The following is a 27,599-nucleotide window of genomic DNA, read 5'->3' as shown; positions in this document are numbered from 1 at the left end:
GGGGAAGGTGCGGGAATGGTGTAGGGAAAGTGTGGGGATGGTGCAGGGAAGGTGTAGGGAAGGTCTAGGGACGGTGTGGGAATGGTGTAGGGAAAGTGTGGGGATGGTGTAGGGAAGGTGTGGGGATGGTGTGGGGATGGTGTAGGGAAGGTGTGGGGATGGTGCAGGGAAGGTGCGGGAATGGTGTAAGGAAGGTGTGGGAATGGTGCAGGGAAGGTGTGGGAATGGTGCAGGGAAGGTGTGGGAATGGTGCTCTCGCTCCCTCGCTGCAGCCCCGACCTGACGAAGGTGTGGGAGGGTCCTGGGGTCAGCCAGGCTGCTTTGGGGACAGCGTGTGGCGGTGGCAGTGCCATGTGTGAGTCGGGAGCTGCTGTGACAATGCGCCTCCTGCTTGTTTCGCAGGCTCAGCTGGTGGCAGCTCTGCTCTTTCTCCCCTTCTCTGTAATGCAAAGTAAAAATCATTCCGCATGTTGCTAAAGGTGCTTTTCATAACTGTGAGCCTGTTAATGCTGGTTTCCTAACAAATACCAGCTGAATGCCTTTTGTTTGTTTTGGGCGCGGTGTTTTTAAACACTCACAGCAAGCTGCTGCTCAGCTGTGTGTTGGTAAACAGGAGCTGCCCGCTCTCACCTGGGCAGAGGCGGAATCCGAGCGAAGCCCGGGTGGAACCGGGACAGGGCTCGGAGGGGCAGCGTGGGCGGCTGTCCGAGGGGCAGCTTCTTCCCTGAAGCTGATTCTCCCCCTGAGCTGGGCCTGCACAGCAGTTCCTGCCTCTGGAAACTCCTTTGGAGCTGTTCCGTTTGTAACTCAGATTTCCAGGCCGGGTTGGACGGGACTTGGAGCAAGCCGGGCTTGTGGGAGGTGTCCCTGCCCATGGCAGGGGATGGCACTGGATGGGATTTATGGTCCCTTCCAACCCGAACCTTTTTGGGATTTGAGGTGGGGAGTCTGGACGTCCCTGTCTGGCACAGGCAAGTGGGACCAGTGAGAGATGTATGCTCAGCAAGCGTCATCCTCTTCTCCTCCTCCTCCGCCTTCCTGTCCTTCCCAGCGGTCCAGCGCCGCTCACTGGGGCCCACTGGTGCCCATCCTTGTGTCGCCAGCTCTGCTGTGCCGTGGCAGCTTCCCGGGGGTTCGCAGGGAGCACCTGGTGATTTATGGCTCCCAGCGCCTCTCAGTTTGTAATAAAGTTTTCAGCAGCTCTGTCGCGCCCGTCCCCGCCCCCGCGCACGCACAGCCCGCGCTCGCTTTGTTCTCCTCGCACCGAATGTCAACTCATAAACCTTTCATCAACTCAACCAGGTGGAAAAAACCCATTACTGAAAGAAGTGTTCATTCAGGTTCGGAGGGGGATGGGGGGCGGAGGAGAAAGTTCCCCAGTGGAAGGAAAGCAAAGGGGAGGGGGCGCGGAGGAAACGCGAGGCTCCGCAGGGCCCGGCAGCGCTGCCAGCCCCGCAGGAGCCGGGAACAGCCCTGGGCATCCTCCGAGAGACACCGATTCGGGCCCCACAGCCGCTGCTGAAAGGGAACATCAGCACGGGCGGGCCCTGCCAGCCGCACCGCCCCGGGTGCCTTTGTGCGGCTGGAGGGGCCCCGGCCCTGCCCGTGGCTCCCCCGGCCCTGCCCGGGGCCGCTCCAGCCCTGCGGGGCTCGGGGGCTGAAAGACGCGGGGGCCACAGCGCAGGGGCTGAGAGCGCTGGAACTGCGAGCGAGGAGAGAGGGGGACGGGGCCAGCAGGGCGTCCCAGAGGGGGACGGGGCCAGCAGGGCGTCCCAGAGGGGGACAGGGCCAGCGGGGTGTCCCAGAGGGGGACAGGGCCAGCGGGATGTCCCAGAGGGGGACAGGGCCAGCAGGGTGTCCCAGAGGGGACAGGGCCAGCGGGGTGTCCCAGAGGGGGAAAGGGCCAGCGGGGTGTCCCGGAGAGGGACAGGGCCAGCGGGGTGTCCCAGAGGGGACAGGGCCAGCGGGGTGTCCCAGAGGGGACAGGGCCAGCGGGATGTCTGAGAGGGGGACAGGGCCAGCAGAATGTCCCGGAGAGGGACAGGGCCAGCGGGGTGTCTGATAGGGGGACAGGGCCAGCGGGGTGTCTGAGAGGGGGACAGGGCCAGCAGAATGTCCCAGAGGGGACAGGGCCAGCGGGGTGTCCCAGAGGGGGACAGGGCCAGCGGGGTGTCCCAGAGGGGACAGGGCCAGCAGGGTGTCCCAGAGGGGACAGGGCCAGCGGGGTGTCCCAGAGGGGACAGGGCCAGCAGGGTGTCCCAGAGGGGACAGGGCCAGCGGGGTGTCCCCACGGCAGCGCCAGCCCAGGGATGCTGAGCTCGGAGCTGACGCTGCTGCCACACCTCGCTGCACAGGTGTCCACGCGAACGCATCCCTGGCCGGGGGCTGGGAGTGCCCGACGGGCAGGGACGGCACGGCAGGACCCCGGGCACGGCGCCTCTCCTGCTGGAATTCCTGCCTCCCGCCGGTCCCACCTGCCCCAGGAAGGCGCTGCTGCCTGCACGGGTCATCGATCCCCGTTATTGACTGGGGATGGGATTTCAAAAGGGCTGTAGGTGGAGTTCGCTGGAAAATGAAATCTCCTTTTCCCCAGCGAGTTTGTGTTTCAGGCACGCACTTCTGGGGTTGGTGGATCTTTCTTTACACACGGTGTGTAAAGTTCTGCACAAAAGTGTATTTAAATAAGTTTTTAAGCTGTGCAGCCCAGTGGTAAAGCTCTGGAGAAGGGCAGGAGGGCCCTAGAGGATGGAGAAAGGACGAGAAACAACAAAGGAGAACAGGCAGTGACATCTGTCACTAGTATTTTATAAGTTAAAAATTCAGCATAATCTCCTGCCACCCTGTCCGCTATACCGAGTTCCAACAGCAACAGAATTGTCATGATTTCTACATGAATTAATTCAAATCTCTCTTTGCATGATATGGCGTAAGAAAGGGGCCATCTGGTTTATGTTCAGGGTGTCAGAACCACTCATACCAGCACACTCGCAGAGTGCAAGATGGGAGCTGACTGCACACATTAACGTCTCCTTACCCTCTGCCTCGCCGGGCCCCGGCGCTGCTGTCCCGTTCCGCCGCTGCCGTTCCCACTCTCGGTACCCACGTGGACCTAACGCAGAGCCCGGGCAGCTCCCGGCACCTCCAGCCCCGGGGCTGCTCCCCAGCACCCGCCCGGGGCTGGTTTGTCACACCCGAGGGGCTCGGGGACATCGGGGCCGCGCGGGGACAGGGCAGGGGTGGCCGAGTGCCCGCGCAGGGATGGTCACTGCAGCGGGGTCCGAGCAGCGACCCTGTCCGTGCCGGCCCTCCCCTGCTCCCGGGGCTCAGCAGGAGCCCGGGGAAGGCACCGTGGGCGTGGGAAGCTCCCGTCCTACCGGGTGCCACGCCCGGAGTCGGGAATCTTCTCCCTGCCGTGGAGGTTTAAATTCTGCCTCTCAGATGAGGAGATAATAACTGAGATAACAGTGAAGCTTTAACTGGGGTGTCTGGAGGTGATGACATCGTACAGGTTTACACTGTCTGGTTTTCCTGGATGCATTATTTTTTACCTGGATATATTTATTTTTACCTGCATGCCTTAATTTTTGCCTGGAGATATTAATTTTTACCTGGACTTATCAATTTTTACCTGGATGCAATAATTTTTGCCTGGATGTATTAATCCTCAAAGCACCCTAAACCACAGCAGTGCTTGCAATTCCCAACTAATTGCAGGAAAAGAAAAAAGGGTCAGGAAAACAGGTCTTTTGAGGCTGTAAACTAGATTTTGATTAATTAATTATTACAGCAATTTTTGTTCTGCCTGTGTTACATCCTGGTGACAAACTGGTTCACTGTGATTTTTCCAGCAGTTACTTGAATTAAAAAAAAAAAAAAATCCAAGTAGAATTGGTTTGCTGAGACAAGGCATCAAAGCCCCAAATTCTGTTCCCTTTGCTGGTTGAAAGGGGCTCGGGAGAGTGGGAAAGAAGCCCCACAGCAGAAAATCCTCATCTAGAACAGATTAGCTCTGTTTATATTGCAAAGGCTCTGGCTCAAGTGAGGGCTTTTTTGCTTAGAAATATTGTTTTAGCATGAATTTATCTTCAAATGAACTTTGTGGTAAATAGAATTCAAACATGAGCTTAAATTTAAGGTCTTATTTAAGTGCTTTTCTACTTCACTTGCCAGCTGAGGATCTGGCCTGAGCTTTGAAGATCTTGGGGGAGAAGCAGCAGATTAATGAGATTAGAACATTTGCAATCACTTTTGTACTTCCCTGGGCTGCCTGATCTCTGTAATTCCTCGTCTCCACGGGGCTGTGGAGTTGTTGGCTGGGTGCTGACGGACAGGGGTGATGAAAACAGGGCTGGCTGAGCATCCTTTCAGCTCTGGGAACACATTCCATGGCCCCTGGGGATTGCACTTCCAGCCATCAGTGTGTGTTTCATCTCTGTGCTCTGTGAGATCCATTCCAGTGCTTCACTCTCCACCCCTGGGCCTCATCTCCTGCCTGAGCTTTGCAGCTGGTGTTTCACAGCCAGAACATGAAACTCGTGGTCAGGGAAGGTGGGAAGGGGTGACCTGAGGCTGGCAGGGCTTCACCCAGAGCGTGAAAATCCCAGGGAGACCCGGACTGGTCCCTCCTGGCCGTTGCCCCTGGAACATCGGCTCCCTCCCCCGCACTCTGTGAGCAAAAGGCAGATCTGTGATCGAGCTTTGCCATTTGCTGTCTTGAATTCAGGCTAAGGAGGCAGCAGCCTGGCAGCTCCCCTTTCCCTGGCTGGCACGGGGGTTCAGTTCCTGCAGGATGGAACGTGGAGCTCCCCTCGGAGAGCAGGGCAGGGACCTGGGGGTTGTCCCTCCGTGAGCTCCTCCAAGGGCGCTGCACCGTGGCCACAGCCTGGGGCCTCCTGCAGCTGATCTTCTCCAGGAGCAGAGTCCATCTGTTCCTCAAAGGCCTGGCTTGAGGAAAGTAGAAAGAAACCCCAACCCCCCAAAATGCCAAAAGCCCTTGGATTTTCCTGTGCACAGATCTTCCTGAAGGCAGGTTTCCCTGGGAAACCCCTGGCAGTTCAGGCTCGGAAAAGCCACGTGGACAGAAGTTGGGGAAAAGCTTGGGGTGTTCTAAACTGTGCTGCTGGATACTCCTGGTTGGTGTCAGGGAGGGCAAAAGCACCAAGACAAACCCACAATCCTGATAATTCCAGTCACAGAAACAACCTGGAGCACATTTAATGCAGGATTGCCAGAAATGCAGCCAGGGAGTTGTGCAGGGCTGCACCCTGCACGCAGCTTGTGTGCAGGGCCAGGACAAACAGGACAGGAAGTGCAAACCCTACTCACTGCTCTGTTTCCTGCACCAAAAGAGTAATTATAATTAAAAATAAATCACTGCTGCTTTTAGTTTGATGAAATTACCACTTCTATTAAGAGCAGCTCGAGCTGACTGTAAATCATTTTCTGCAGGCTATCACTTTGGGGTTTGGAATATTTGATGGGTTAAAGGATGTGTGGTACTGCAGCTGCAGAAGGAGAGGGCAGAGCAGGAATCACACTAGGGTGAGAGCAGCACGTTCCTGTACTCCGGGGTGCCTGAAGCCTGCAAGAAATGAAATTAGCACTTCTGAAAAAGAACTGATTAATGCAAAGATGCTCCCAACTACTCAGTTCATCCGCCTTAATGGGATGTGGGAGGCAGTTTTGACTTGCTGGCCAGAGGAGGAGCTCCCAAAGGCATGCACTCAGTTGACAGCCATCACTTTGGTGCTTTTTTGTTTCTTTTAATGTGTCAAAACTCGGCTGCTCTCCAGAATTATTAGAAGTTCAGAACTAAAACTTTTCTGTTGTTTAAGAGCATTTTCTGTAGTTGCATTCTGCATTGCTGAGGGGTGAGGGGAAATGGGAGCCTGAACTCCTGGATGCTGAGAGCCTGGGCTTTACGAGGCTGCAGAAAGCCTGGTGAGCACAGGGCCCAATCTGGAAATGCATTTAAGACACTCATGGCTTGGAGCACATAAATACTTGCACAGAAGTCAATGGGACATAAATTCACGAATTTGCTTAAGTGCTTTGCTGGATCTCTGCCGAAGGAACCACTTACCAGGAGTTCCAGTCACAGAATCAGAGCCCTGTTAATGAGCAAAGCCCCGGAGCAGAGCGGCAGGGAGATGTGAAATCCAGCCCCACGTCGTGCCTGGGCTGCTGAGCTCCATCCCCCCCCATGGACACTCACCCTGCTGGGTGACACTGCTGTCCCCTGCCCCCTCCAAACGGATTTACAGGGTCCATTTTACACTGGCAGTGCAGGAGGGGGAGCAGCCTCTGCAAAAGCTTTGGGCTGGTGCAAACCGGAGCTCAGATCCAGAGGGCAGGAACCAGAGCAGCTTTTCTTCTAGAAAAAGGCTGTTCCAGATCTTCTTCAGTGAATTGTGCCTTTCACCTTCCACTTTTTTCTTTTAAAATTCTCTTGGCAGCAGAGGAGGCTGATCAGGAAAGAGAAACATGAGTGACTAAGATCAGTCAATATTGTCAGACCTCTGCATGCTCCATTAGTGCTGGCAGGCACCAGAAATGCAGATTTCACTGTGCAAGAGCTCATAAATCACGTTGGGAGCAGCAGCTGGGGTGGGGATGCTGGGGCGGGGGGAGAAGAGGGGTGGTCAAAACCCAAACCAGAACCAGAGCAGCTCCTGTGCCATGAGGTGAAGATAAACAGAAGAGTGTGGCAATGGGACAGGGCTAGAACACTCTGGATGGTCCAGCGGGGGCAGCTCTCACATTGGGGTTTCACCTGAACCAGAAAGCAGGAGCAGCCCCTGGGAGAAGTGAGGCAGAACATGGGTTTGCTGAGTGTCACTGTGAGCTGTTCAGCACATTTGGGTGCGTTCAATAAATCTCTGTCAGGATCCTAGCTCTGAGAGAGGAAAGGGTTGTGACAAATTGGTTTTGTCTGTTGTTCTGCACAGACATTTCTTTCAATCAAGGCAGAAGTGCTCCCACATCATAACGAAACTTCCCCCAAAATCTCTGTGTGTGGGCCAGAGCTGGTCACTGGCACTGGCCTGGGAGCCCGGGGGCGTGGGGGGGCCCAGCAGCTGCTGCCAGGGCTCCCCAGATGGAGCTGACCCTGCAGGGCCACATGGATACCCTGAATCTGTAGTAACTCAGGAATGTCAGGGAAGAAAATGCTTGGAAGGTTTGATTTATGGAGATCAGCATGTCAGATTCTGCTGGTGGGCTTGGCAGTGCTGGGAAAGGGCTGGACTCGATAATTCAGAGGTTTTCTCCAGCCTAAACAACTCCGTGATTCTGTGTTTTGTGAGCAAACTTTGGGGTTGTTTTCTAGAAGCAAATCACAAAGCTTTTCCAGAATTCCCAGAGAGTTTGTAGGCGAAAGGACCTTCAGTCCTTCCCATTCTCACAGCATCCTCCGCTGTGGTTCACACAGAGCTGTGTTAACATGAGTCTGGAATATCTCAGCACATAATTATTTATCCTTCAATAAAACAAAGAAAACCATGTCTAAATCTGACTAATATCCCCTCCTCAGCCTGCCAAGTGGGGCCTTGTGTTTTCAGCACTGAAAAGCAAGCCTGACTCGCTGCATATTTTGTGTTACCATGGTTTATGTCCAAATGCAAGGATTTAATTTTGTCCGTCATCGAGCCGTGGTTTCCATATGACACCAGTACATTCCTCCCCTCTGCCTGCTGTTCTGACAGACGACAGAATCGAATTAAACGTTCCAACCACCCCGCTGCAAACGCAGGAGCTTCTGTTCCTTTGGCTTTGGAGATCAAGGGGCAGATCTTTACAGGGTAGGAATCGTCCTCGGCACAGCCACGAATGTTTGCACCGTGTGCCCTGGCTGAGGTCTGGCCTGGGACGTCTTCATTGCCCAGGAGAGTGCAAGAAAATGGATAAAGCAGGATTGACAGATGAGACAGACTGTCCTCTCTGCTGTGCTGGCCCTTCTGAGTGATGATTATTGTGTTTCCTCCTGGAGCAGCCCCACTTCTCCCTCTGGAGCCAGTGAAGACAAACCCCTGCACATATTTCTGCACTAACTGCAGCCTTCCTCCCTCCCTCCCTCCCCCCCAGCCAACTGCAATTTCATGGTATCAACATTTTAAAAAAGCCAATCCCCAGGCTCTGCCTTGCTGAGACCTCAAGTAGAAAAATGACCAGTTCCTTCTGCAAACACCGGCTGGGCTTTCAAAGCAGCCTGAGGGGATTACACACACATCTCACTTTGAAATTTAAGCTCTGGATCTTGAAAGAATAAGGTTTATTCCACAGCTTCACACCCTGAAGGGACAGCTCATTGCCTGGGATTGCTGTGATGTCATCCTGGCAGGGAACCTTTCCAGACACAGTGCCTTGTTCTGCACAGATCAGCACTGGGATGACCCTGGGCTGGGCCTTTGGGGTTTTGGAGGGCTCCAGGTGCCAGCATTCCCTGAGTGTCCATCCTGCTCAGTCCAGGAATAGAGTTATTCCCAAATGATGACAAACCCCAGCGGGTGGGAAGGGGAGAGCCAGGATCCCCAGGAAGGGAAAGGAGTGCAGGATGATGGCAACTATCCAGCTGGGCCTGCAAGTCACTCCTGGAGCTCACAAAATCACAGAATTCTGGGATCCTGTGGTGACAATCCAGCTAGGCTTGCAAGTCAGCACAGCTCCTGGAGCCCCAGCAGGGTTTGCACTGCTGGGTTTGTCCTGGGTTTGCAGTGCTGGGTTTGCAGTACTGGGTTTGCAGTGATGTGTTTGTCCTGGGTTTGCAGTGCTGGGTTTGTCCTGGGTTTGCAGTGCTGGGTTTGCAGTGATGTGTTTGTCCTGGGTTTATCCTGGGTTTGCAGTGCTGGGTCTGCAGTGCTGGGTTTGCAGTGCTGGGTTTGTCCTGGGTTTGCAGTGCTGGGTTTGCAGTGCTGGGTTTGTCCTGGGTTTATCCTGGGTTTGCAGTGCTGGGTCTGCAGTGCTGGGTTTGCAGTGCTGGTTTTGTCCTGGGTTTATCCTGGGTTTGCAGTGCTGGGTTTGCAGTGCTGGGTTTGTCCTGGGTTTGCAGTGCTGGGTTTGTCCTGGGTTTGCAGTGCTGGGTTTGCACTGCTGGGTTTGCAGTGCTGGGTTTGTCCTGGGCTTGTCCTGGGTTTGCAGTGCTGGGTTTGTCCTGGGCTTGTCCTGGGTTTGCAGTGCTGGGTTTGTCCTGGGTTTGCAGTGCTGGGTTTGCAGTGCTGGGTTTGCAGTGCTGGGTTTGTCCTGGGTTTGCAGTGCTGGGTTTGCAGTGCTGGGTTTGCAGTGCTGGTTTTGTCCTGGGTTTATCCTGGGTTTGCAGTGCTGGGTCTGCAGTGCTGGGTTTGTCCTGGGCTTGTCCTGGGTTTGCAGTGCTGGGTTTGTCCGGGGTTTGCAGTGCTGGGTTTGCAGTACTGGGTTTGCAGTGATGTGTTTGTCCTGGGTTTGTCCAGGGTTTGCAGTGCTGGGTTTGTCCTGGGTTTGTCCTGGGTTTGCAGTGCTGGGTTTGTCCTGGGTTTGCAGTGCTGGGTTTGCAGTGCTGGGCTTGTCCTGGGTTTGCAGTGCTGGGTTTGCAGTGCTGGGTTTGTCCTGCATTTGCAGTGCTGGGCTTTGCCCTGCATTTGCAGACTCCAGAGCTGCTCTCAGGCTCTGGAGGTGTAGCTGGGTGATGCTGCTGCTGCCAGTAGCCCAGGAGAGGGGACCTGGGACCTGCTGGGACTGGGGAAGGAAACAAATTTGTATTAATTAGGAACAAATGCTCATTGCTGGCTAATGGGTTCCACAGCAGATGTTTGTCCCAATAGCCAAAAGATGGGTCATCTCCAACAAAAGTGATAAATAACAGGAGTGGGGTTTCTGGTTGTTTCATGTTTTCTCAGGTCAAAAGCATGGGTTGGTCAGGGCTGGAAATACCATTAATTAAGGCTGACACCTGAGTTTGAGATGCCTTATTCACACAATGCCCTTTGCTAAATTAACCACGGTCCCCAGATGAGGTAAGTCTTCCCTGTTCACTCTGAGCATGGAGCATTAACACCCAGAATCAGCAATTTGGGATTCACCTGTCTGTTCCTGAAGTGAGCGTGACCTGCAGGTCTCCCCTGGTACCCCCAAACATCCTGCCCGTGCTGTGGTGTTTGCACACCTTGTGGGACAGGTGTACAGACCCCTGGGGCTGTACAGACCCCTTGGTGCCAGCACAGTTAAACAAAGACATGGATGATTCTGAGTTTAGGAATGGGTCAGGACAAAGCAGCTCCCCGGGAATATTGCCCTTGCTCTGTACTCCAGCTGACTGACAAACAGTGTGAGTGAGCATTTCCTAAGAGGGAGAAATGAAAAACGTGGGTGCATTTTTCACCCGCCCAAGTGACGGTCTTCGTGTGTGTGTGTGTGTGTGTGTGTGTGTGTGTGTGTGTGTGTGTGTGTGTGTGTGTCGATACTTAGGGAAGTGTTTTCTGCTGAAGATGTGTGTGCTGGGACAAAAAGCCTGTATTTGAAATTAATTTGTGTAAATACACATGTGCATAGGAAGCCCCCCTGCTGCAGACACCATACATATGTGCATATCTAATCATATTTGTGTACACAAACACTCACAAATTAGGGACAGAAAGTTAAGCATATGTCTGTCTCACCCCTTAGTGATGATCCCTCCAAGGAACATCAAACCTGTTTGTGTCAACACAGACCCCTGGGCCCTGGAGAGCCCCATCCACCCCGAGAAACAGAGATCTCTGTGCCTGCAGGGCAGCCCTGCACCATCCCCACACCTCTGCCATGTCCCCTCCGCTACAATCTCCGTCCCTCCCAGGCACAACTCCCCAGCCAGCATCCTCTGATCTTTGCCCTCTTTTCCTTCAAATTAAATTTCAACTTTTTTCAAATCTCTGGTGAGTGACAAGCCAGTGCCAGAACTATCTTTTAATACACAAAAGCATAAATAATGCCATCCATCAGAGCTGTCACTCAGCAAGATGGATTGCTACTTGTCCAGACACTGGAATGACACAGAAGTGAAAGTTAGGAACTGTCTCTTTTCTTTGCTTGCTTTCTTTTTCTTCTTCTCTCTCCCTTTTTTTTTTTTTTATTTGCTGGACTGCTTGATTCTGATTAATGGTGCTGTCAGGGAGGGATTCCGCTTGCCCGGATAATGAGTCAGGAATGTATTCCCTGTCACAAACACAGCAGATGTCAGGGGCAGAAGGGCCCGGGAATGCCAGAAACAATATACAGTTTCTTCCTAGTCCCCTGACAGGCCAATATGCTGCACAAGGTCTAATTTATGTAGACAAAATGCAGGCAAGGGGCTGTGGCAGCAGAGAGGCTGTGGGGAAGTCTGGAGTACAATGCAGGAGGGAGGTAATGAAGGCGAGCACTGGGACTCAATAGCACTGCATCAAACGGCCTTAACAAGAATGGCCCAGGACCACTTTGACTCCATTAAAGTGCACTTTACATCATTATAGAGAGAAATCAAACAGGGCAGAGGGCTTCTGTTTCTTTTAATGGCTCGATTAGGTTATTCACTCATCTCACAGCTGTCACTGCGGTGCCGGGCCTGCCATGGAGGGATGCTGGCCTGGTGGCACAGGGCACTGCAGCAGTGCCTCTGCACCCCCTGCACCGCACAGGCGGGCTCCCAGGGCTTGCCCAGGGCTGCTGAAGGGATTTCCCTGGCATTTGTCTGTAAAGGGGCCAGGCAGGTGCTGAAAGCCCAGCCCTGCCCTTGGGCCTGGGGTGCCACGGGACCCGCAGTGGCTCCAGAGGGTGCCGGCCTTCCCCAGGCTGGGAAGAAAGCCACAGCTCCAGCATGTTGATACAGATTCACATACTGGGGGAATAAATGAACGTTTTGGAGCCCGTGTGGGTGCCCTGCTCTGCTGCACCCCCTGCCCAGCAGCCGGGGCCTGCCCAGCACTCGGGGCAGGGAGGTCCTGCTGCTCCAGGACTCACCCTCAGGGCCTGGGGAGAGGTTTCCATCCCACAAAGCTCCCTGGAGGTGCTGCCAGGCCATCTGTGTCTATCACAGGGAAAACACTGATTCCATCAGAAACGAGGATCAGGGAAAGAACAGAAAAGAGTTTTGCTCAAAGAGCTCTGATGTCTGTTGAAGTTTTGCAGCAACATCAGGGTCAGTCCCAGCACCTGGAAACTCCCCCTTTGTGAAACTGCCACATTGTCTGTCATTAAGCTCTGCTTAATGAAATTGTGTCACACTAAAAATTCCAAGAGGGAAAAGACTGAAACTGGTTGAGCCAGAGGCAGAGACTCCTTAGTCTTGGTCCCAATGCAGCCATTTCACTCTGCCTCTAACCATGGTTAAAATAATTAATAAAAATAACCCCACGTGAGGCATTTTGGTGCATTCCCAGCAGCCTGTGCTGGTTTCAGCACTCTCAGTCAGGCCACGTTCATGAACTCTTCCCCAGGAACAAGCTCCTGCTTTTACCTCCTTGTCTCCTTCACCAGCGTGAGCCCTGACCCACGAGAGGTCCCAGCAGCTCCTCCCGAGGAGCAGGTGCTCAGCTCCAGCTCGATGCTGGCACCGAGGGGTGAAGGAGGTCAGAGGGAGAGCACAAACACACCGAGAGGGACAAACAGCAGTGACACAGAGGTGAGAGCAGAGATGAGGCTGCCCGGAGCCCCGGGGAGCAGGAGCTGCTCGGAAAGCACAGGCAGGGCTGGGGCTGCCAGACCTGCTCCAGCCGAGCAGGACGCAGTGCTTGGCCCTGAGCTGTCCCCTGAGCCTGCCACGGCGCCCTGTGCGGTGTCACAGTGCACACAGCAGCTCTCTCCCGTGGCTGGCACCTGGGCTAAGAGTGACACACTCCAGAAAAGTGTATTTTCCCTGCTCAGGGCCTGGGCTGGCAGGATCAGCCCTGCCAGACCCTTCAAAATTGATGAGGTTGTGCTTTTTTCCCCCCTGCCCCCAGAGCTCAACATGGTTTTTATTTAAAATAGCTTTATTCCTGCTCAGAATGTCCCTAATCAGAACCAGCACCTAACGGCCTGAACATAAAGGAAATAAAATTAAAGGCTGCAATTGCTTTGGTTTTACAAGGCCGAGGCCTGGTGAGCTCTGCTCCAGGGGAGGGGCGGAGGGCTCGGGTTTGTTGGTTTTGCTGGTATTACCCTGATCAAAGCAGCTCATTGTTAAGTGAGCACAAAAGTGGATTTAGAAAGTTAACACATTAAAATAGGTGTGATTGACACCGGGGGCAGCGCTGGGAGGGAGTGCAGGGAGCAGGGACGGGATGAGGCAGGGCCGGGGCTGAGTGAGGGGCAGCTCTGCCAGACTGAGGGTCAGCGCTGGAGCCACGAGGGGCTGCCAGGTGTCCCCACAGTGTCCCCACAGTGTCCCCACAGCTCTGCCACACCTGGACAGAGGCAGAGCAGCGGCTGGGAATGCTGCTGGAAGTGGGGAAGCTGGACTGGACGCGCCAGGCCCCTCTCCGTCGGCCTGCCCCTCTGCCCATCAGCCTTGGTGGCGGCAGCTGAGCCTGGAGCTCCTGAAGCTGTCACCAGCCGAACTCTGCAGAGGTCACAGCCCAGAAGATTGATGCCTGTGGGAGCCAGCGCGGCGTTTTCAGTAACCTGAGTCCTTCCAGGACCAGGTCAAAACCTGGGCAGTGCTCAGGCACCCCCTGGTTCCTGTCCCACAGCCCCACGAGAGGGGATTGGATTTCAAATGCGCTCTGTGTGCCGTCCTTGGGAGACAAAATACAATTAATAAACACCCCAGGAGCAGGCGTCGGTACCAGGGCATGGGGAAGGCAGAGAGCTCCTCTGATCAAAGGGACGCCCGGACACTTGGCTGAGGCACAGCCCTTGGGAGAGAGGTTGGAAAGACCAATTTTCACAGATCTCAGCACCAGGAAATAGGCATTTCATCATGAGTTGAGTCATGGAAAGGAGGATTCGGACAGGCTGCTGCTGCTGCTGCAGCACAGACAAATGTAATTTATTACCCCGGGGCCTGGGGAGGCTTGGGGAACTGAGGAGGAACATGCAGCATTAAGGAGCCCGGCCCCCCGAGGAGGCTTTTTGAAGAGTGACTAATTGAGATGGGATATTGGGATATTCTCCTATGACTGAGCACATCGTGCCCTTTCCCACAGCCCTGGTGCAGCACAAACCCTGTGTGGGTACAGGAGAAGGGCCAGCCTCGCTCTCAAAGTGCTGACCTGAAATTCAGGACACCTGGGCTGGCTCACAGCTCCTGGAGGTGGCTTGCACAGCTCAGCAAGGCAGTGCTGCCCAGCCCTGCCTCTCTCACTGCCCAGCCCTGCTTCTCTCACTGCCCAGCTCTGCAGGAGCTGCTGACCCCAGCACGGTGCCCGCAGGTGCCGGGCAGTGCAGGTGTTCCCATCCCAGCCAGCTCCAGGGAGGTGGCAGGGGCTGTCCTGCCCAGGAGGAGCTCTAGGCTGTGCTCCTCAGGGTGAGGACAGCACCTGCAGAGATGGCTCTGTTGCTTCCAACCCTGGGTGCACCTGGTACCTGGGAAATGGTCGGGGCTGGTTCTCCGCCCCAAGGCTGGGATGGAGCAGGGCCTGCTGTGCCCCAGCTCCTGTCTGGGGGTGTTTCCCTAGGAATTCTGCCCATTCTTACCCGTTTCTGTTCAGCCTGGATGTGTTTTGGGGGGCAGGGAGCGAGGCTGTGCTGAGGGAAGGCTGTGACCTCGCAGCAGAGCTTTCCCGTGGACACACTACAGCCAGGTCAGCGTTGGAGCTGTCTCTGTGCCTGTTTTATTGATGCGCTGCGGGCTCATCAAGATTTCTGAGGTGTATGAAGAGTTTTCAGGTGAACTGGGGCCTTTTACAGCCGTGCAGGAAGGTATTGGGTGTTTTTCATGCGCCTGGTGATTAACTGTTGGTATTAAACGCTGAACCCACCCTCCCCATATGTGCAAGCGCGTGTGCGAGTGTAGCAAGGCCAGGCAAATGACTAATGCAGACCTGAGCAGAGACAGCAGAGCATATTGTAAAGATCAACCCTATTTCAGCTTCTGCTCGCATCGGAAATGCCAGAGATTGTTTCATAGTCTTCTGCAATGTTCATTATAAAAGTCCCCAGATGGCAGATGGCTATTAGCTCACTGTGACCTATATAAATGTCAAACGTAAAGCTATTGCCCCAGTGAAAATCTCAAAATAAATAACAACAGGAGGGATGCTGTTCCGCTGCCACCAGGATTTATGGATTATGAATTCGTGCTAATTCATCCCAAAGCCAGCACAAGAAGGAATCTTGTCCTTTTGGAGGAATTCACTTAACACCTGCTGGCGGATGAAGTCAGTCCCCTGTGCCCGATCCTTGCCGGTGCCCTCTGCAGGCACACGCTGCTGGCCCCGGGGCCAGCTGGTTCCCGGGCTGTGCCGGGCTGGGATCGATCACGGCGTGACAATGCCCGTGTCACTCACTGCCGGCAGCGGGGACTTGCCTTTGTTTGCCAAAATTGTCTAACAGCAACTTCAGCTGCGGATTCAGACTGTTTTCTCTGCCCTTATTGATCGCCGTGGCACCTGTCAGTCAGGAGAAGTGTGGATTCTCTGCAGGGTTGTAGGGAGCCAAGTGTGCTCCTGGGAGCCAGGCGGTGCCTGCCAGCCCAGCCCCAGCTTGCTGCACAAAACCAGTTCATTTGCAGGACAAGGGTAGGGGAAGGGGGCCTTTCTTTGCTCAGTAGCTCCATTTTGTGTTCTCATAAACAATCAGGAAATGAATTACACACCACGAGCAACTGCAGGTTTTAATTTTTATTTTATTTTAATTTATATAAATAAATATATTTATTTACATTTATGTGACTAACACACCATGAGCAATTGTAAGTTTATATTTAAATTTACAGTTATATTTATATGTCTATATTTATATGGTTTATTTATATTTATATGTTTGTATTTATATAGATATAGATATTTAGATCTAGATATTTAGATCTATATTTATTTATATTTATGTGAACAACATGCCAAAACTAATTGCGGTTTCTGTAGCAAAACTTTGCCTGTCCTGCTTGCTGTGCTCCGATGCCTCAAATGGCATCAAGAACACAGCGTTCAGCGAGGAGCAGGCACCGAACAGGCTGGTTTAAAAAATAGATAATATTTAATGGTGGCGTCTAAAAGAGTTGCTTTTTTTCCGCCTCAAAAGCGATTTTCACAAAACAAGTTGTTGTTGCTGCTGTCAAAATTCTTTGAGTTTCACCAACACAAATTATGTTTTGTTTTTTTTTAGTATATTGCTTGGTGAAAAACATAAATGAGCAGATTTTAGAAATATTTCATCTTCATAAAAGGCATTTTTGGTAAACAAATACAAGTGAATATTTTATTAATGTTTTTGATAAAGGTATGAACATGCAATGATGTCATGCAGGGAATGAATCAGCTTATTAAAAAATTAAGAGAGAAGTAGGAATGTGGGTCATTTCTACCCGCACAGGAACAACTTCAACCATATTTTTCTCACAAATACGCGATTTCATTTTTGAACTGTTGCAATAATAAACATTCCCAAAGAGCATAAAGTTGCTTCCCTTTCTTAGCTGAAAGCTCACAGGCCTCTGAATCTGGGGATGTCCCTTTCTTGCTGCTTTTACCCTCCTATTCCATGGGGCCACTGCTCTTCCTGTTACCTGTGGGTATAAAATGAGATTGCACCGCCTAAATCCATGAAAATCTCTTCATTTGCGTGCACTGATAATCCAGCCTAGCACTGAAAACAGCTCCAGAAAAGGCAAAATTAGAGGGTAGATTGAGATGAAATATAGGGAGGAAAATCTTTCCCGTGAGGGTGGTGAGGCCCTGGCACGGGTTTCCCAGAGGAGTTGTGGATTCCTCACACCTGGAAGGGTTCAAGGCCAGGTTGGAGCCACCTGCTCCTGTGAAGGTGTCCCTGCCCATGGCATGGAAGGACACAGTCCTTAAGGTCCCTTCCAACCCCAGCCATCCCATGATTTTGCAGTTCCAACATTACTCAGGTGTGCTGTGACGTTGTGGCAGGCCGAGCCTTGGCTGTGAAAAGCAGGCAGGGAGGAAACACCCAGGTCCCGTTCCCATGGGATCCATCCCCACCATTCCCTGCTTCTGGATCAACAGGCTGCTGAAATTGCACTTGAGAATTCATTTCCCGCCAGCTTTGCCCCAGCTGACAGGTGACAGATTGCTGCTGTGCTTGGGCCTTTATTGGTTGTGCCCTAACAGGAAATGGAGGTCCTGGAGCTGCAGCTCTTGGGGTTTCTGTGCCTTTTTCAGACCTGCAATTCCCCCGGGCCACAGCCCTGGGCAGTGGCCAGAGCTGGGCAAGGGCAACGAGGGGGCCACAAGCCCAGAGCCCAGGTAATTGGGCCCCAGGTAATTAGCTGGGCAAGGAGGGATAATGATCCTCACTGTGTATCCATGGGAACCTTGGGATTGAGGTTTGATTGCCCTGAAACTGGAGGGACAGGATGAGGGGGAACAGCTTCACATGGACCGACAGAGGGTTTAGATGGGATTTTGGGCAGGAATTCCTCCCTGTGAGGGGTGAGACCCTGGCACAGGGTGCCCAGAGAAACTGTGGCTGCCCCTGGATCCCTGGCAGGATCCCAGGCCAGGCTGGACTGGGCTTGGAGCAGCCTGGGACAGTGGAAGGTGTCCCTGCCCTGACCCTGCCATGGGATGAGCTGAGCTGTAAAATCTTTCCAATCCAAACCATCCCATGACTCTCAGATTCTACGCTGAAAGGATGGACAGAGAGATTCTCTTCAATCCTCTTCTTATGCCACACTGAACTTTTCTCCCAATTTTTTTCCCTGAAATGATGGAGAGGGGCACTAAGAACAAACTCTTCGTCCCATGCCCGTGCAGTTCTGCCCACAGCAGCTGCTCTGCTGCCCCGAGGGCACTGCTGGCACTGCTGGGACTCCAGAGACTCCCCCAAGGGATGCAGGGCTGGGGAGCGATGACAGAGCCAGGCCTGTTGTCATGCCAGGCCTGCAGAGAAAGGAAAAGACAGATTGGCTGAAAGCAGATATTTTCTCAGAGGCCCAGCTCCAGCTGCCCATGGAAGCCAAGGAAATGCGTGTGAGATGCTGGTATTTGGGGAATTGCTGTGGAAAGAACGAGCAGCAGCATTCCCTGTGCTGCAGCACGGCAGGGCTGGGGTTAACGTGATCCAGAAGCAGGAACAAAGGAGGCTTTCCTTTTCCCCGCTTTGGCAGGCCTGCTCCTTGCCTCCCTGAGCATTTGCATGGCCATAAATCCCGAGCTCTGGAGGATATTCCCAGCCAAAGCCTACATGTGCAGGATACCGTAATGTAAACTGCATATGTTGTGAGAAGTTGTTAAATGGAACCAGCGGATGATAACGTGCCCAGCACTGCTGCAAACATCCCTGCGCTTCCTCCAGCACAGGGAGCACAGGACCTCTGCCCCACCAGCCCTGCCGCTCTCACAGGCCTATCAATTCAAGCAGAGAGGAGATTTTGGGTGCCAGAGCCCCAGGAGCTGCCCCACGGCACAGCAGATTTGCTTCTGAGGAGCTCAGGCACGTTCCAGCACAGCCAGGGCTCGCTCCCGTCTCAGCTCCCATCTCCTCGCTCTGCCTTGCAGACAGTGAGACTTGTTGAAAAAGTCTGGCACAACCCACTGCATCTGCCACCTTCCCAGCCTCTTTCCCACTGCTTTCCCATTGCAAATAGCCATCCTCCTTCCCTGGGTGGATTTCAGCATCACAGGAGATGCAGGGTTTCCTCCTCGCTTGAGGACGTGCAGCTGTTGATGCCTCGTGGTGGGCACAGCAAAGCTGGCTGGGGAACTCTCCTCAGCTTCAAGGGGACACAAAACTGGCACCTCTCCCTGCTGAAGCACTTGGAGGGGGGTCTGTATCAGGAGGATAATCTGGATGCTTCTCCTGCAGTGAAATCCTTGTGGAGACCGTTCCACGCTCTCAGGTAAAACCTGAAGGAAGAGAAAACAATTCCAACCAACACCTTTAGTGCTTGTGGGGTGCAGTGAAGGCAGGAACCTCTGGCAGGAACACCCAAAAGTTTCAGAAAACAGTGTTCCTAGCAAGGAGGGGTTAATTAAGAGGGTTTTTTCTATTAAGCCCTGAAGATTTTCCCTCCAGGGCAGGTGTTAAACAGCCTGAGGGGTTATGAGCTCTGTCCTGGAACCAAATTCTTACCTGATGAAGACTGGGAGGAAATACTCTTGGAAATGCAGCACAATTTAGATCCTGTCCTTTCCCCAGGGAAGTTGGGTGCCTATTTCTGAGACAACAAGCAGCAGGGCTCCAATGGGGTGAGAAATCCTCCTGCTTCCTTTGCTCCTGCTGGAGTGGGCCCTTTTCATTCCACACTGGCAGTTCCCTGTGATTGAAATTTGAAAGCATGTAGCTGTTAATCTGGGAGTGATTAAAGAGCCTCATTTCTTGGAAGAGTCAGTACTCATCATCTGCCGTGCTGAATGAGCCTCTAACATCCCCTGATCCCATTATATTGTGATTAATTGTGCCAGTTTAAGTCAATAATTCATTTGTTAAAAATAGGCCTGCAAAGTATCATTTGTCTCAGGGGAGATATCAGAATAAAAAAAAAATTCATTTGATACTTCTCATTAAATTAGTGTTGGGAGTTCTATTGAAGGGTTCTGTTCATGAAACATTTATTGCAGGCTTATTTGATAGGAAGTTGTATTTGTCTAGAATTATGCTTGCTAACAGATGTAAGGGCCCGCATTTCTCCACTGTTAATGAAAGGATCAGAGCCTAAACAAGTGCATGACTGGGGAGAGGGGTCTGTGCTGACAGTAACAGAGATTTGGGGACATGTGCTCTACAAAAGAGGCAGAAACAACCTCCTCATCCTTCCCTTTCAGAGTGAGTGAAAGTGTTCCCTTTCAGTGTTCCTTCCCTTGTCCCCACTCCCAGCTCGGGTGGGCAGTGCAGCAGAGGGAGGCTGTGTGCTGCAGGGGAGGTGGATGTGCCTCAGAGCCCGGGAGTGGACACGGCTGTAAATGCTGCATTCAGATCCATCGGCCACTCCAAATGGCTCAGCTGCAAACGGCTCTGAAAGGAAGAGACGGGGACCAGCGGCTGCTGTGCTGCTGGAAATGGCCAAAAGTGACAGGGACACGCTCCAGATATTCATCCTGCAATCAGGAGAACGGGAATGGTCCTGGGGGGGGGCAAGGATGGATGGATGGAGGGAAGGATGGGGGATGGATGGATGGATGGATGGATGGATGGATGGATGGATGATGGATGGATGGGGCATGGAGTGATGGATGGATGGATGGATGGATGGATGGATGGATGGATGGGGGATGGATAGAGGAATGGATGATGGATGGATGGATGATGGATGGATGGATGGATGGATGGATGGATGGATGGATGGATGGATGGATGAATGGATGGATGGATGACGGATGGATAGATGGATAGATGATGGATGGATGGATGAGGGATGGATGAATGGATGATGGATGGATGATGGATGGATGAGGGATGGATGGATGGATGGATGGATGGATGGATGGATGATGGATGGATGGATGGATGATGGATGGATGAGGGATGGATGGGGGATGGATGGATGGATGGATGGATGAGGGATGGATGATGGATGGATGGATGGATGGATGATGGATGGATGATGGATGGATGATGGATGGATGGATGGATGGATGGATGGATGATGGATGGATGGATGGATGATGGATGGATGGGGCATGGAGTGATGGATGGATGGATGGATGGATGGATGGATGGATGGATGATGGATGGATGGATGGATGGATGAGGGATGGATGATGGATGGATGGATGGATGGATGGATGGATGGATGGATGATGGATGGATGAGGGATGGATGGATGGATGGATGGATGGATGGACGGATGGATGGATGGATGATAGATGGATGGATGGATGGATGGGGGATGATGGATGAGGGATGGATGGATGAGGGATGGATGGATGGATGGATGGATGGATGATGGATGGATGAGGGATGGATGGAGTGATGGAGTGATGGATGGATGGATGGATGGATGGATGGATGGATGGATGGAGGATGATGGATGGATGGATGGATGGATGGATGGATGGATGGATGGAGGATGATGGATGGATGGATGATGGATGAGGGATGGATGGATGGATGATGGATGGATGGATGGATGGATGGATGGATGGATGGATGGATGGATTTCTGGGAGCTCACCAAAGCAGCACAACCAGCCCTTCAGGGGGTGTGGTGCCTCTGCTGTGTCACCAGTGTCACTCCAAGGCCAGGTCACCGGGGCTGACCCTCACTGATGGACATGCAGTGACCACAGGGCTGGAGCCAAAGGGCTCCTGGAGCTCAGTCATGGCCTGGAAGGTGCCAGGTTGGGCAGAGCCTGTTTGGTTTGGGGTGCGACACTCCAATGAACAGTGCAGTACCTGCACAGGGGGGAGTTCAAACCCTGTCCCTGGTGCCACAAGAACACCTGGACTGGGCCTGGCATTTGTTCCAAGCAATGAAGTGAAGGATGGGGAGAATGTGCTGGGAAGGAGACACTGTAGCAGGAAAGGAAACACTGCACAACTCAAAGAAATGTGCCTGTCAAACCAGGCTGGGTTTGGAAACCCCACCGAGTCCTATGCCAGGGTCTGTTCCAGAATTTATAGCAAAAAAAAATCCCCACAAACCACAAGGCTCTCTTCTAACCCGGGCTCTGTGGTTTTTGCTGGTGTCTTTGAGATATTTTATAGCTCTTGCATCACATTACCTGGTGATCTGCCCATCAGCCTGGACAATCCCCACATTGTCTGCAAGCCCCATGTTTGACAGCGAGCTCTATTAATGTGCTGTGCCAGGCCAAAAATGTGTCACTGCTGCGAGGGGTTGAGCACAGAGCGCCTTTGATGTGTGAGTGACAAGGCTCATGTGTCTGCAGGGTGGGAGAGCAGGGCTGCAGCAGCAGGGACAGGGGGGAGCCCAGGCCAGCAGCTGTGGGTGCAGCTCTGCCCTCTGCCAGCGCAGGATCACTGCACTGCCTCCTTTCTAACACCATTATGGCTTTGCAACCTCTTAATGCACTCGTGCTCCTCCTGACGGTGGCCGTGGAGGCACGGGATGGATCTTGTTTGTGCTGAGCAGAGCTCAGCTCAATTAAGTCGATGGAGCCAAATCAAGGACGATTTCTGTTCAATGGAGCTACGAGTTGGTCTCTCTGTAAAACCAGTGCAGGTTGTTTCTCTCGCTGACAGATGGCTTGAGGAAGGTAGGGGTGCCTTGTCATTTTCTCACACTTTGGCAACATTTTGTGTAGCTTCTCCTGTCAATAAAATCTCATTTGGATTGACCTGAATTGACAGATAACTATTGACTTGAACAAGAGATGGATCCAGTCAATAAGCTCTCATGCCTCAGGGCATAAGCCAGTCACTAACTCAGGGAAGGTTAGAAGGAAATATCCCTGATGTGTTGATTATTCCATAAAATTGTCCACTAGGAGGATTTATGGACATTTGGTTGCTCACAAATACAACATACAGGACTGTAGGGACCATTAACCTGTTCTAGCCCAACAGTTCTGAGGTTCTGCAACTCTGAGTGTCTTTACAAGAACTGTAGAAGAAAAAATGAGTATTGGTGGTGTTTAAAAGCTTGGAAAGAAGAATTTTGTTGTTGAATCTTAATCTAAATATCAGAACCTCAGACATTCTTTCTCCATTTCCCCTGTAGTTGTCCCGCTCAGAGCTTTTGGCGCCCGAATATAAAAGAAGAGCTGCGTTTTGTGTCTCATCTTTGTGCTTTGCGCTCTGGAGCACCCAGGGTTAGGAGGAGGGAACTCCTCAGTTCCAACAGGTGGTGGGTACTGGAGCTGTGGTCCCACCCATGCGCTGCCTTTGCTCTCCAGAGGGGTTTTGGTGCTGTCTGAGTCCTACCCTGGCCCTTCAGGCCTTGAGAATTCCAGGGCATGGGAAGGAAGCTCCAGCAGAGAGAGCAGGGCTGAGCTGGGAGGTTGTTACCAAAGCGATGCTGAAAATATCCCCAGGATCTCAACTACAGAGTCCCTCAGAGCTTTGGGCTGCCTGCAGAGCCCTGGCAGGGGAGCTCCAGGTGAATCCCTGGAAGGAAAGATCCAGGTGAAGCCCTGGAAGGGAAGATCCAGGTGAATCCCTGGCAGGGGAGCTCCAGGTGAAGCCCTGGAAGGGAAGATCCAGGTGAATCCCTGGCAGGGGAGCTCCAGGTGAATCCCTGGGAGGGAAGCTCCAGGTGAATCCCTGGAAGGAGGGCTCAGGGGAACCCCTGGAACTCTCTGGGAGCCCCTCCGAGGGAGGTGGCATCCCCCAGACCATTGACAGCCCCCTCTGAGGACTTCAAGGAAGCCTGGGTCTGGGGGCATTTGTGCCCCTGGGTGTGAGGTGTGGGGAGAACCTGCCCGGCTGCCCAGAGCCGTCCTGGGAACAGCTCCTGCGGCAGGGGAGGCGGGGCTGGGCTGGTGCTGCGGGCCAGGAGCTGTCCCCGCTGTCCCTTTAAGCCATCGGCTGTCCCCGCGTTCCCAGCACGGGAGGCTGCCTGTCAGCAGGGAGCAGAAAACAGATTGTGACACAGGGCAGTGATTTTTTTTAACAATCCTATTATGAAAGACAGAGTGCTCCCATTTCCTCTGCAGCTTTTATCAAGACTTAAATTGCTGCCAAGGGAGAAGGGGGGTGAGGGGAACCTCACTGCTTTTATTTTATTTTTAATTTTTTTAAGAAAGGATTTTGCTTAGTTACTAAATTCCTGCCTAAGTCTCCTCCGAGCAGAGATCCAACAGTATCCCTATTAAATTATATAGAGCGAGTCCAGTCCTTGGCTGTCAGCGGGACCCATCAGTCCTAATTTATCGCCCCAGGAAACACAGTACAATTATGGTAATAAATAATAATAGGATTCAGTACATGACAACATGAATGATGGAGCCTCTCAGAACTCATTTACATTGCTTTGTGTTGCAATCACCCTGCTTCTAATGTAATGCCAAGCAAATGAGCCTTTTTGAATATTGTGCAATCTATTGCAAGTCAACTGGCACAAAACTCACTCAATAAATCATGTTCAAACACATGCCTCTAATGACAGGTAAATCAACAATGAAGTAATTGCATTTAATGTATTGAAATACTGGACAAAAACAGTGACCTCGAAGTGACTTTTTGGAGAAGATTTGATACAGTTGCAGTGGCACAGGGGTGGTTTATTCAGGCCCACGTGAGGATTGATGATCCTGTTCCCTGTCCCAGCCCGGAGCCCGGCAGGAGCAGCCTCAGCAGGGCAGAGCTGGGCTCAGGGATGGCTCCAGGGATCAATTCCCTGTGAAAGCAGTGCCAGGGGCTCTCTGTGCCTGCAGCAGAGGCAGCTCAGCCCTGCAGCACGCACCGGGGGTTCTGCCCTGTTGCTTCCAATTGCCTTGGTTCACTTTCCCCAATTGGTTTCAGTCGGAAAGGGAACAGAGGAGTTGGACTGTGAAGCTGCTGTGGCACCTCCCCTCAGCTCCTCACGTGGCTTCATGAGTGGCAGAGTGGGTTTTTGTTGGGTTTTGGGGTTGTCTTTTTCTAGGAGGCTGGAGAGGGTAGAAAGAAGGGGCCTTAGCAAAGCAGTCCCTCGGTTGTTTTATGTTGCCCCATAAAAACATGACATAAGCAGAGGAAACTTTTAAGATTCTGTTTAAAGGCTGATGAAGAAACAACTTTGCAGATTTTGGCTCTGAGTTTATTCCCTTACCCTTCCCCTGCAAGGGAATTTGGCAAGTGTCAAAGGTCTCCTTGGATTCTTCAGGCAATGGAAAGGTTTTACATATCCCCAGGCTTGACTGTCTCTGCTGATAGCTCCCATATGATAGAAACTGATTAGCAAAATGTCTAGAGCTGGGACAAAAGAACTATTAACTACGGAAAAAGAAAACAACGAGAAATTTCTGTAATTTCAGAAAATTGTTACCAGTTGTACCTGCCACGCCGTTTGTTCTGTGGCAGCAGGAATGCCAGGATGCAATCACTCAGCTTTCCTGGACATCAGGACTGTGGGCTCTCAGTTATAAACACTTCCAGTGTCGAAGCTGAGGTGTCTGTGCAGGGCTTTGTTTTGTTTCAGTCGTTGTTGGGATGGATTCCTGTCATCCCTGCAAGCGTGGCAGGTATTTGGCAACGCGGCTTCCTGCTGCCACAGCTCATTGCCCAGAGGTGAAACCCTTCCCACCCCGCAGACTAAACCCAGGGCTGGGCTGGGGGTGGTTGTTTGGGTTGGGTTTTTCTGGGAACCTCACATAAAGCTCTGCTCTAAACTTTTATATGGTTCTGTTGCTGTTTTTGAGGGCCACCACTGGAAAGCCTTGGGATGTGGTGATGGGAATGTCAGCCTGGATAAAGGCTGAGCCCAGCTGTGACTGCTGGGGGGCAGCGAGCTGGGGCTTGGTTTGAGCCCCAGATTTGGCTGGGGGTTGGTAAACCCAGACTTCGTGCAAGTGAGCACCTTTTCCTTGGCTGTTCTCTGCCATCCGCCTGTCCCTGCGCTCTGCTCCAAGGACACTGTGCTGCTGCAGACGGAGAGGAAGGTCCCTGGGAAACAGGGAATAAAATGGATGTTCTTGGGGTTCCTGCAGTGACCACACGTGCACCAGCATGCTGCAAGCAGGGCCTGGACTCAGGTCCTTTCTCTCACCAGGTCCTTTCTCTCACTCATGAGTGGCTGGTTCACCTCCAGGGCCTTGTCTGTGCCCAGAAATTTTGTCTCTATAAAAAAGTCTTGAAGGCTCTGTCAGCGCAGTAAATCATTGTGAGAACAGAGCTTCGCTTTCAGGCTGGTTTAAGGTGAATTAAGGGATTAAGAGCAGCCACAGCCTTTGTGCTGGGTTGCTAAGCCAGTTACAGGTTCTCTCTGGACATGACAGCTGCATCATCACCTCGCTGTGATTCAGAAGTCACTGCGATTCAGCAGTCGCTGCTCACATGCACAAACGCAGAGGAACGTGCTGGAACCTGCCCGTTTCCCACTGAGCACAGCTTCACCTTTGTTTGCTCTAACCACAGCGTTCAGTGGCTCTGGTGACTCACAGCGAGGGTGTCACTGCGTTTGAGTCTTTGCAGGAGATGTGAAATTTTGTCGATGCCCTACTTTGCAGAATGAGGAGATTCAGTGAAAATGGGAGAAGTCAGTCCAATAGCACTCAAGAAACTGGCAATAAAGAAGGCATGTCAGTCATTTGTAGGAACAGAGGGAGATTTTGGATTTAATTCACCTCAAATTGCAGTTGATTCTGCACAAGTGAGTAGTGATTTTTGATTCCCTGCAGACAAGAAAAAATGCTGATTTTGCTGGTTGAGTCAGCTCTGAGAATCTGATTTGTGTATGGCAAGGTTCATTCTTTTGTTATTATAACAAAATAAATAACAAAAAGGTGTTCATCAGAAGGGAAGGTGAGATCTTGCCCTGGACTGACCTGACCTTTCTCTTCTGTGAGTGAGTGATTTCACACTGTGAGAGGCTCCTGTGTGCGAAGCAGCTGGGTTGGAGATGGCACAAGGGAGGAAAGGAGAAGGAACTGATGCAGTGAAAGTTTCCAGGACCTTCTGGAGCAGCCACGCAAAGTCTACTGCTGTGAATCTCTGGTTCACACTCAGCCTTCCCCCAGGGTCCTCCCCAGGCTCACACGGCTGTGTCCATCAGTCCTCAACATCTCAGCGCTGTGCTTTGCTCTGCTTCCCTCCAGAGAGGGTTTTGCAGCCCAGCAGAGCCCAGAGGAAAGATTTCCTGGTAATCAGTCTGAATTTTCCTTCACTGGCTTTCATCACGTTGCTAATTAGCTGTAACCCATTGGCCCATTCCTCCTCGGTGAAATGGCCTTACAAACCTACTTCCAGCACCTCCCAGGGTCTCATTTCCTCACCAGTTCCCCCTCCCTGTCTCTCATTACTCCCCATGTCTCTGGACAAGCCATGCCCAGGCATTTTTGGTGTTATCCAGCCCTGCTCCCCAAAGCCAGCGCCCTCAGAGCAGGGAGGTCACTCAAAGAATTTGCTGGAGCTTCAAAGATCTCGGGTCAAGATCCAGCAAACTCCATACCCAGGGAAAGTGGGTTGCTAGGATCCCAAGATTGTTTATTATGCTCTCAACTTTAATTAGCTGTAAGTAACATCATGTCAGTGTTCTGCCACAAATGCTAAAGCTGTCAAGGCAATTTTACCGAGTCTGGCAGCTTAAATCAGAAACAAGAAAGTCAACATGTCAATAATGGATCTAGACATGATGGATATATTAAAGGGGAAACCTAAAAGTTCTGGACTTCATTATGCTGCCTTCAGCTCTGACAACGTGTGCCAGAGAAATCTGCACCTCGTTGGAAAAGCCCCTTGGAGTTGCTGTTCCCAATTAGGGGGCACCTCTGCTCACCTCCAGGCACGGGCTTGGGCTGGATGTTCCTCCCAGTGTAAATTAGGGAAAGGGCAGGGGTGGCAAGAAACTGCTCAGATTCAATTTCTACAAATAGATCTGTGGAGGCAAGGTGGGGTGAGGCTGATTTTTCCCATGGATGTTGTACCTTTTTGAAAGCTCCCTTAGAAAGGGATGGACACTTTGGCATTGGAAGT

The 27,599-nt window shown here is 52.2% G+C and overlaps 1 protein-coding gene and 1 long non-coding RNA gene across 2 annotated transcripts in view; both read right to left on the bottom strand.

The window, feature by feature from the left end:
• TTI2 (TELO2 interacting protein 2) overlaps nucleotides 1-27,599 on the bottom strand; it is a 456,481-nt gene that overhangs the window by 386,675 nt on the left and 42,207 nt on the right. The window lies entirely within an intron of this gene.
• LOC137463466 (uncharacterized) lies at nucleotides 16,573-25,243 on the bottom strand. The gene is made up of 3 exons (XR_010993927.1): nucleotides 24,964-25,243; nucleotides 19,162-19,345; nucleotides 16,573-16,630 (listed from the first exon to the last, which is right to left on the bottom strand). It is a non-coding gene; the product is annotated as an uncharacterized lncRNA (long non-coding RNA).

Source organism: Anomalospiza imberbis, chromosome 28 (genome assembly GCF_031753505.1).
Source record: "Anomalospiza imberbis isolate Cuckoo-Finch-1a 21T00152 chromosome 28, ASM3175350v1, whole genome shotgun sequence".
Taxonomy (NCBI): Eukaryota; Metazoa; Chordata; class Aves; order Passeriformes; family Viduidae; genus Anomalospiza; species Anomalospiza imberbis.
This window is presented reverse-complemented; position numbering and strand designations above follow the sequence as displayed.